The 9,929-nt window shown below is 43.4% G+C and overlaps 1 protein-coding gene across 2 annotated transcripts in view; it reads right to left on the reverse strand.

Annotated features, from left to right (window-relative positions):
- STYK1 (serine/threonine/tyrosine kinase 1) overlaps positions 1–7,200 on the reverse strand; it is an 82,848-nt gene extending 75,648 nt beyond the window's left edge. For both annotated transcript variants that reach the window (XM_044299181.1, XM_044299180.1), the window contains exon 1: positions 7,059–7,200. The gene's annotated coding sequence lies outside the window, so the exon portion shown is untranslated. The remainder of the gene's footprint in view (positions 1–7,058) is intronic.
- Between the last annotated feature and the right edge of the window lie 2,729 nt (positions 7,201–9,929).

Consider the following 9,929-nt stretch of genomic DNA (forward strand, 5'->3'; position numbering starts at 1 on the left):
AACATGAGCGATTTTTTCACGCGAGTGCAAAACATTGTAATGCGTTTTGCACGTGCGTGAGAAAAATCGGCATGTTTGGTACCCAATCCCGAACTTCTTCACAGAAGTTCGGGCTTGGGATCGGTGTTCTGTAGATTGTATTATAAGGACCTGTGGTGACGTCACTCCGGTCATCACATGGTCCGTCACATGATCTTTTACCATGGTGATGGATCATGTGATGACCAGAGTGACGTCACCACAGGTCCCTTTCCTGCACACAGCACAAAGATGAAGACAGAAGAGATGCCGGCTGCGCGATCAAGTGGATTAAGGTGAGTTAAATTATTTTAAAAAAAAATTTAACCCCTCCAGCGCTATTGTACTATGCATTCTGTATTAAGAATGCTATTATTTTCCCTTATAACCATGGGGCCTGCGTTGCGTGGAAAACGCACAATATAGAGCATGCTGCGATTTTCACGCAACGCACAAGTGATGCGTGAAAATCACCGCTCGTGTGCACAGCCCCATAGAAATGAATCTGGACCCATTCAGTGCGGGTGCAATGCGTTCACATAACGCATTGCACCCGCGTGGATTACTCGCCCGTGTGAACTCAGCCTAAGGCCCCATGCACACGGCCGTTGTTCACAGCCGTGTGCGGGCCGTGGAACCGCGGCCTGGATCCCTCCTGAGAGCAGGAGCGCACGGCGTCACTGGTTGCTATGACGCCGTGCGCTCCCTGCTGCCGCCGCAATACAGTAATACACTGGTATGATCTATACCAGTGTATTACTGTACTGTGCCGGCAGCAGGGAGCGCACGGCGTCATAGCAACCAGTGACGCCGTGCGCTCCTGCTCTCAGGAGGGATCCAGGCCGCGGTTCCACGGCCCGCACACGGCTGTGAACAACGGCCGTGTGCATGGGGCCTAAGGGAAAGCCCATATGCCTCAAGCCCTTTAGACTTCAAGCTGGAAAAACATTGTGTAGAAATGACAGCATATGCCAGACTCATGTTAGTACCTGATATTTAGAGACAGGCCTTGCAGGATTCTTCAATGGACACTTATTGCATGTTGTATATATAACAATTCAGAAGGAAATAAATACTAAAATATTTTTGTTTTATGACAGGTGAAAACATTGATCTTTTCTTTGGTGTCACACAGGTCTTTGGGAACTTTTTTCACATTTTGTTAAGTTGCGGCCTTGTACTAAAAAAATAAATCAAGTTTTCCTCCATCAGTCTGTGCACTCAATACTCCATAATGGCAATTTGAAAACCAAATTTTAGATTTTTTGCCAAAGACTAAAGAAACATTTCACATGGGGATAAGTATCCATACCCTTTAACTATCACACGTGAAACTAAGCTCTGGGACCTCCCATTTCTCTTGATCATCTTTGAGGTGTATCTGCACTTTGATTTGGGGTCCATCTGTGGTACATTCAGTTGATAAGACATGATTTGGAAAGATACAAACCTGTCTATATAAGGCTTCCTAGATGACAATACATATCAGAGCAAAAACCAAGCCATGAGGAGGAAAAACTGCTTATAGAGATCAGAGACAGGATTGAGTGGAGGCACAGATCTGGAATATAGTGCAAAAAAAAAAATCTGCACTAAAAGTCTCCAAGAGCACAATAGCTTTCATAATTATTACATGGAAAAAGTTTGGAACAACCAGAACTCTTCCTAGAGCTGGCCGCCCCACTGACATCACCGGCAGTCTTAACCCCTTAGTGACCACCCATACATCTTTTTACAGCGGTCACTAAGGGGCCTTGGGCTGGAGTGCCAGCCTTTTTACGGCGGCCCTTCAGCCCAAGTTAGCACTTAAATCAAGCACTGGAGCCCGGTGCCCGCAGCTACCAGAGGAAGTGCTCGGGGACAGTGATCAGAGACCATTACAGTGTATCACATCGATCAGAGAAGATGCCGGCAGCAGAGCTCCCAGCAGTAAACTTTCTCCCTCCTCTCATGTAAGAGAGGAGGGAGAAAGTCTCCGGTGCAGGGATCGGGTCCCCCAGCTTCCCCATAAGGTAAAGCCGGGTCCTGATCCTCACCCCCCCCCGCCCTCGAGAAAGATGGTGGTGGCGACCCAGCGCATGCGCACACTATAAGCCGGCCGCCGCCGCCCATGCAGTATGTCTCTCTCCTCAGGAGAGGAGAGATAATAAGTAATTATGCCCCGATCGGGTCCCGCAGCACCCTGATCGGGGGCAATATGGCCTCCAATGTATTTATTAAAGGGCAGGTCCCCCCCAGTAAAAAAAAAATTATAAAAAAAATGGCGCAGACATGCGCACTGGTTATTGTGCTGAAGATCTTCCTTCAGCACAGTAACTAACAGGGACCAATAGTAATGGTCCCTGATCATGTGGTCTCCATGATAAACCTATCATGGAGATCACATCCATTATATTTACTAACACAGCCAGGGCATGAGCTGTGCTTCTCTCTCCCCTCTGTGCAGTTGTTCTGTGAGGAAAGAGATCAGACTTCTGTCCTGGCTGTGCACTGACCGTAACTGGCGGTCAGTGGGTGTCCTTCATTAGGCATCCGTCGGTGACGGTCAATTATTTTCATTAGGGACCCTGTGTCCGTTTGTTACTCACGGTCAGTGGGTGTCCATCAGTGGGTGTTTGTCAGTGGGTGTCCGTCATTAGGCGTCCGTCTATGGGCATAACTACCATAGCGGCAGACCATGCAACTGCTATGGGGCCCAGGGCAAGAAGGGGCCCAGTTGGGATCATCTCCTCTTCTACTGGAGAGGAAAACTTGGTCAGGACTCTACCCTCTAAAGAAACAACTTTTAGCAAATGGCAGGGAAAAAATGGCCCAAGGGTCATTGAAAGGGGTTTAGGCAGACACCCTTCAGTCCTGTGTGGGGGGCCTGGTTTTTATCCTTGCTATGGGACCCTTACTTCTCTATGTACGCTACTGCGTCCGTCATTAGGCGTCCGTCATTAGGTTTCTATTAGTGACGGTCAATTATTTTCATTAGGGACCCTGTGTCCGTCTATTACTGGCAGTCAGTGGGTGTTCGTCATTAGGCGTCCGTCATTAGGTGTCCGTCATTAGGTGTCCGTCATTAGGCGTCTATTAGTGGCGGTCAATTATTTTCATTAGGGACCATGTGTCCATCTGTTACTGGCGGTCAGTGGGTGTCCATCATTAGGAGTCCGTCACTAGTTTATTAGGGACGGTCAGTTATTTTAATTTCTTTCAGAGCTTTTTATTTTTTCAAAATGTCTCAGAGATTATTCAGTGCAGAGCAGGTATATGAATTTCTATGTTCTGACCACTCTGAATCTGACACCGCTTCAGAGGCGGAAATATCTTCAGATAGCGAGGACTCTAGTTCCGCTTCCATCCCCAGCCCTTTGGTAGTAAAAGTCGCCACCTCATCTCATTCTCCACCCATCCTTTCTACTACGTGGGTTCCTGCTACTTAATTTTCCCCCCAAGTATCCCAATTTTTATCCACTCCCCAAATTAATGCGGCGGTCACCAATTTTTCCCCTTATGATTTTTTTCATTTATTTGTGGATGATAAAGTCCTGGAGTTAATTGTGCAGCAAACTAATCTGTACACCACACAGTTTGCTGTACAAAAGCCCACGTCTATCTATAAGGCTACTTTCACACTCGCGTTTTGGGTGGATCTGTCATGGATCTGCAAAAATGGATCCATTACAATAATACAACCGCGTGTATCCGTCATGAACAAATCCGTTCGTATTATCTGTAACATAGCCAGGACGGATCAATCCGTTTTCTATTGTGCCAGATTATGTCAGAGAAAACGGATCCGTCTCCATTGACTTACATTGTGTGCCAGGACGGATCAGTTTGGCTCAGTTTTGTCAAGCGGACAGCAAAAGGCTGCAAGCAGCGTTTTGGTGTCCGCCTCCAGAGCGGAATGGAGACAGATCGGAGGCAAACTGTTGCATTCTGAGCGGATCCTTTTCCATTCATAATGCATTAGGGCAAAACTGATCTGTTTTGGACCGCTTGTGAGAGGCCATGACGGATCTCACAAACGGAAAGCCAAAACGCGAGTGTGAAAGTAGCCTTAGACGGTGGACAAGTGTCCCTGAAATAAAATGTTTGGGGCTTACTCTGGGCATTGTAAAAAAGCCATCTGTCCGATCCCATTTGGCTGCGAGTACTGTCCACTGTGTTTACAGCAGTTATGTCCCGAAACCGCTATGAAGCCCTAATGCGGTTTATGCATTATTTAGTATTATATACAAGGGCTTTTTGAATGTTTTTTATCTTGTAAAGGTGACACCCAAATGAACAGCTGGGTCCTCTGAGCAGGAGCCACGCTTATATCGGCCCCAGGTGCTCCTTTATTTTTGGGCCCTGCCATGTGTCAAGACATAAGATTAGGGCCACAATGGGGATATTTCTGAAGACAGGAGAAATGGGGGGATACATTTCTTCATTTTCATGTGCTCTGTAGAAAAAAAATCTGTCTTTAAATTGACACTTTTGTGTAAAATATGAAAACATTTTGTTTTTGCCTGCGTAGCATTCATTTCTGAAAAACAAAAACTAGGGGGTCTAAAAGATCACTAAACCCCTAGATGAATACCTTAGGGGGTCTAGTTTTCAAAATGGGGTCATTTATGAGGGTTTCCATCATTTTGGCAGCTCAACGCCATTACAAGTGTGCAATGGGGACTGAACCATTTTCAATTTATTATCTAAAAGCCACTGGGTGTTGCTTTATGTTAGGGCCCTGCCGTTTGTCAAGAAATAAGATTAGGGCCACTATGGGGTATTTATGATGACAGGAGAAATGGGGTGATATATTTTGGGGTGTACTTCTTCATTTTCATGTGCTCTGTAGAAAAAAATCTGTCTTTAAATTGACACTTTTGTGTAAAAAATGAAAAAATATATATATTTTTTGCCTGCTTAGCATTAATTTCTACAAAAAACTAGGGGTCTAAAAGCTCTCTACACCCCTAGATGAATACCTTAGGGGGTCTAGTTTTCAAAATGGGGTCATTTATGGGGGGTTTCTATTGTTTTGGCAGCTCAGTGCCATTGTAAGTGTGCAATGGGGTCTAAACCATTTTCAAGCATATTTTGCATTCTGAAAGTCACTGGGTGCTCCTTTATGTTAGGGCCCTGCCGTGTGTCAAGACATATGATTAGGGCCACAACGGGGGTATTTCTGAAGACAGGAGAAATGGGGTGATACATTTTGGGATGTACTTCTTCATTTTCATGTGCTTTGTAGAAAAAGAAAATCTTTAAATTGACACTTTTGTGCAAAAATGAAAATTTTCTTTATTTTCACCTTCTTAGCATTAATTTCTTTAAAACATAGAAACATAGAATGTGTCGGCAGATAAGAACCATTTGGCCCATCTAGTCTGCCCAATAATTTAAAAGACTAAGGGGTCAAAAAACTAATTACACCCATAGATGAATACGTTAAGGGGTCTAGTTTTCAAAATGGGATCACTTTTGGAGGGAGTTCTATTATTCTGACACTTATAAGCCTCTGCAAACTTGGCTTGTTGCAGGAAAAATATGTACTTCAAAAATGTTTTTATTTATTTTAAAATGGTAAGTCTCCTAAATTTTAAAAAAAGTTAAAGTTTTTTGTAAGTGCAGCCAAAATAAAGATGTGGGGATATATTTCTGATAAAAATATTGAATAGTATTTATGTATGTATGTGAAATATTGCAGTTGAAAAAAGGAATATATGCCAATTTTTAAAAATTTTCATAGATTTTCAGTTTTTTTTATAAAGATACACATATTTTATCGGTAAAATGTTACCACCTAAATAAAGTACAATATGTGATGAGAAAACAGTGTCAAAAATACTTTGATGTGCAAAACCTTTACAAAGTTATTCTCTGATAAAGTGACACAAATCTGGCTCGGTCATTAAGGCCCAAACAGGCTTGGTAGACATACTGAGCTGATTCTGAGGTGTTATAACATGTAAAATATGTACTAAGGATATATACAATCCTTATTTGTTACTATGCTGAATGCAGAAATTCATTACCATAACAATTAACATTCTTACATTATTGCATACCAAGCAGCTATACATAGTCACACGTGTTTCTGTATTCTTAAATGTGTGAATCAGTTAAACACATCAGTAACATTCTAATTCATACAAAGTGAGTGACATTAAGGGCTCGTTCACATGACCGTGTGAAGCCCGTGCCCTTGCTGTGGACGGCAAATTGCGGTCCACAGTGCACGGGCATTATCCGTGGGACAGGTGCATGGGGATCGCAGACCCATTCACTTGAATGGGTCCGCAATCCTTCCGTTCCGCAAAAAGCTAGAGTGAATTCTAGCTTTTTGCGGTGCAGAAGCATGGAACGGAACCCCAGATGCACCGTTCTGCATCTCCGGATTTGCGGACCCATTGAAATGAGTGGGTCCGCATCCGTGATGCGGAATGGTCACGGAACGGTATCCCTGTATTGCAGATCCGCAAATACGTCCGCAATACGGCAACAGGCATCACACGTTCGTGTGAACGAGCGCTAACAGAGGCCCTATGAGTGCATATTTCCTTAGGTACAAAAACAATGTGCCTCTTTGGTCTTCTAAAAAATGTACATTATAATACAAATTGTCAACTATTGTGGTAAAAAGTGGGCAAAGCAGTATGTATAGTGTTTTTGTAGACTTTGTAAGTCTAATACCATAATATATATTTTTGATTTTCCTGTACATTCCTTCATTTTACATCTGGTCTCGTTTCCTATATAAAAGAAGGATCCAAGATTCATCATAAATAATGAATTATAACACAAAATCTCTAAAGATCTTTTGGTCTTTTCACTATTTTGTGTAATGGTGTCAGTTCAGAAACCCTACAACAACTCCTTGAAACCCATCCTTGATCTCCCAAGACCTACACCGGTGTGAACATGTAATACAAAATATCTGCTAAAGGTTTAGTAAAAACGACAAACGTCTAAAACAATACATTATCTGATCTTTTCTATGCTATGAGTATTTATCCATTTCTTATATAACATACAGTAAATAGTTTTCTTTGAGATGAACTTACTTTTTTGCAGCTTTTGTCCTTTCTTCGTGAACATGTTTATCTCGCTGTCCCCTACTATCTCAGCGATTATCCCTCAATGATTTCTGTGTGGCTTCCTCGGTGACTTTCTCAACTGTAGAACTCTTCAGACAGGCAGGACGGTCCCAGGATACACGTCTGTGATCAGATTTCCACTGACTTCACACCTGTCTGACGGGTCTTTCTGGCTCTGATGTGTACTGAATGACTCCCCACCCCTATTCAGTGTGTAAGGCAGGCAGTCTCCCAAGTATACAGGGTGCAGCTGCAAGTTAAAAGCATGTAGTACAATACAGGAACACACCAAACACATAATAGCTGCCAGCAACATGGGCAACATGAGTGACAAGGACAACACAGAGTAACACATTCTGAATTACTGTTTGTACTGCTACATTTAAACCGGGTAGAATGAGTAAAAGCATTGAAAACAAAGCAAAAGCAAAGTATTTCAATGAGTATGAGAGGATCAAAAAATGTGAAATATTGTAGTTTGAAAAATTAAGAATTTGGTTCAGTAGTGGATACTTGGCTTCAAACATTGAGAAACACTGTCCTACGCTAAACATGTATTAGATGAAAACGTAAAAAAACACAGTGTTTGTGTATTTCTAAACACCACTTGTGACATATTTTCCTATTTTTTACACCGCCCTTGTCACTTTTCCGAAAATGGTGCATGGAGTGGGGGGGGGGGGGGGGCAGTACAAATGGAAGACAGAAATCTATGGCAGCTCGGAGCAGGCGCACGGACTGCCGGAGGCTGCACCTTATTTATAACAAAGCATGCCCCTTGTCATAAATTAAACACATCCTTCAGCAGCACATCCTTCAAAGAATCTCATCCTAAGGGCTCATGCACACGACCGTATGCCCTCCGAGACATACAGTCTGTGAGCGAGCCATATGTCCAGGAGCGGCATACATCGTGCGCACGGGAGCGCACAGCATCACAAATTACTATGATACTGTTCGCATCGGGCCGCCCGCGGGACTATTGTCCTTCACTCATATGATCTTATGAGTGCGGGACAATAGTCCCGCGGGTGACCCGATACGCACAGTATTATAGTAACATATGATGCTGTGAGCTCCTGTGCGCACTATGTATGCCGCTCCGGGACATATGGCCCGCTCACGGACCATATGTCTCGGAGGGCATACGGTCGTGTGCATGAGCCCTAAATGGTTAGGCAGTTGTATCATGTCCAAGTGCTCACAACATTAAGGCCCCTTTCACACGAGCAAGTATTCAATGTGTGTGCAATGCGTGATGCAAACACATTGTGCGCGCACAGAATCCGAACCCATTCATTTCCATGGGGCTGTGTACATGTGCGTTGGTTTTCATGCATCGCTTGTGCATTGAGTGAAAATCGCAGCATCTTCTATATTCAGCGATTTTCACGCAACGTTGGCCCCATAGAAGTGAATGGAGCTGCGTGGAAATCGCATCCGCAAGCAAGTGCTGATGCGATGCGTTTTTCAGGCATGGTTGCTAAGAGATGTTGTTTGCATACATTTAGTTTTTTATCACGAGCGTGCAAAACGCATTAAATCGCATTGCACCCGCGCAATAAAAACTGAACAACTGAACACGATCGCAGGCAAAACTGAATGACTTTGCCTGCGAAATCACGCAGTTATCACTGAATGCATCCACAATGCATCCGGATCTGATCCAGACTCGATCGTCTGCAAGGGGCCTAACTGACTCCTTAAAGGAGGTTGTAGTACTACATTAAACCACATATAATTTGGGGGGTGGGTTTTCCCACTATTAAAGTGGATGGAACCCGAAGCATTGGCTGTGCTCAAGCGAATAGGAGCTGAGCTGCAGTACTACAGCATGGCCACTCCACAATGGATGAAGACTTCTGCTTCTGGCTCTGGCCACTACAGGGAGTGCAGAATTATTAGGCAAGTTGTATTTTTGAGGATTAATTTTATTATTGAACAACAACCATGTTCTCAATGAACCCAAAAAACTCATTAATATCAAAGCTGAATATTTTTGGAAGTAGTTTTTAGTTTGTTTTTAGTTTTAGCTATTTTAGGGGGATATCTGTGTGTGCAGGTGACTATTACTGTACATAATTATTAGGCAACTTAACAAAAAACAAATATATACCCATTTCAATTATTTATTTTTACCAGTGAAACCAATATAACATCTCAACATTCACAAATATACATTTCTGACATTCAAAAACAAAACAAAAACAAATCAGTGACCAATATAGCCACCTTTCTTTGCAAGGACACTCAAAAGCCTGCCATCCATGGATTCTGTCAGTGTTTTGATCTGTTCACCATCAACATTGCGTGCAGCAGCAACCACAGCCTCCCAGACACTGTTCAGAGAGGTGTACTGTTTTCCCTCCTTGTAAATCTCACATTTGATGATGGACCACAGGTTCTCAATGGGGTTCAGATCAGGTGAACAAGGAGGCCATGTCATTAGATTTTCTTCTTTTATACCCTTTCTTGCCAGCCACGTTGTGGAGTACTTGGACGCGTGTGATGGAGCATTGTCCTGCATGAAAATCATGTTTTTCTTACCTTGCAGACTTCTTCCTGTACCACTGCTTGAAGAAGGTGTCTTCCAGAAACTGGCAGTAGGACTGGGAGTTGAGCTTGACTCCATCCTCAACCCAAAAAGGCCCCACTAGCTCATCTTTGATGATACCAGCCCAAACCAGTACTCCACCTCCACCTTGCTGGCGTCTGAGTCGGACTGGAGCTCTCTGCCCTTTACCAATCCAGCCATCTGGCCCATCAAGACTCACTCTCATTTCATCAGTCCATAAAACCTTAGAAAAATCAGTCTTGAGATATTTCTTGGCCCAGTCT

The sequence above is a fragment of the Bufo gargarizans genome, chromosome 6, assembly GCF_014858855.1.
Source record: "Bufo gargarizans isolate SCDJY-AF-19 chromosome 6, ASM1485885v1, whole genome shotgun sequence".
Classification (NCBI taxonomy): domain Eukaryota; kingdom Metazoa; phylum Chordata; class Amphibia; order Anura; family Bufonidae; genus Bufo; species Bufo gargarizans.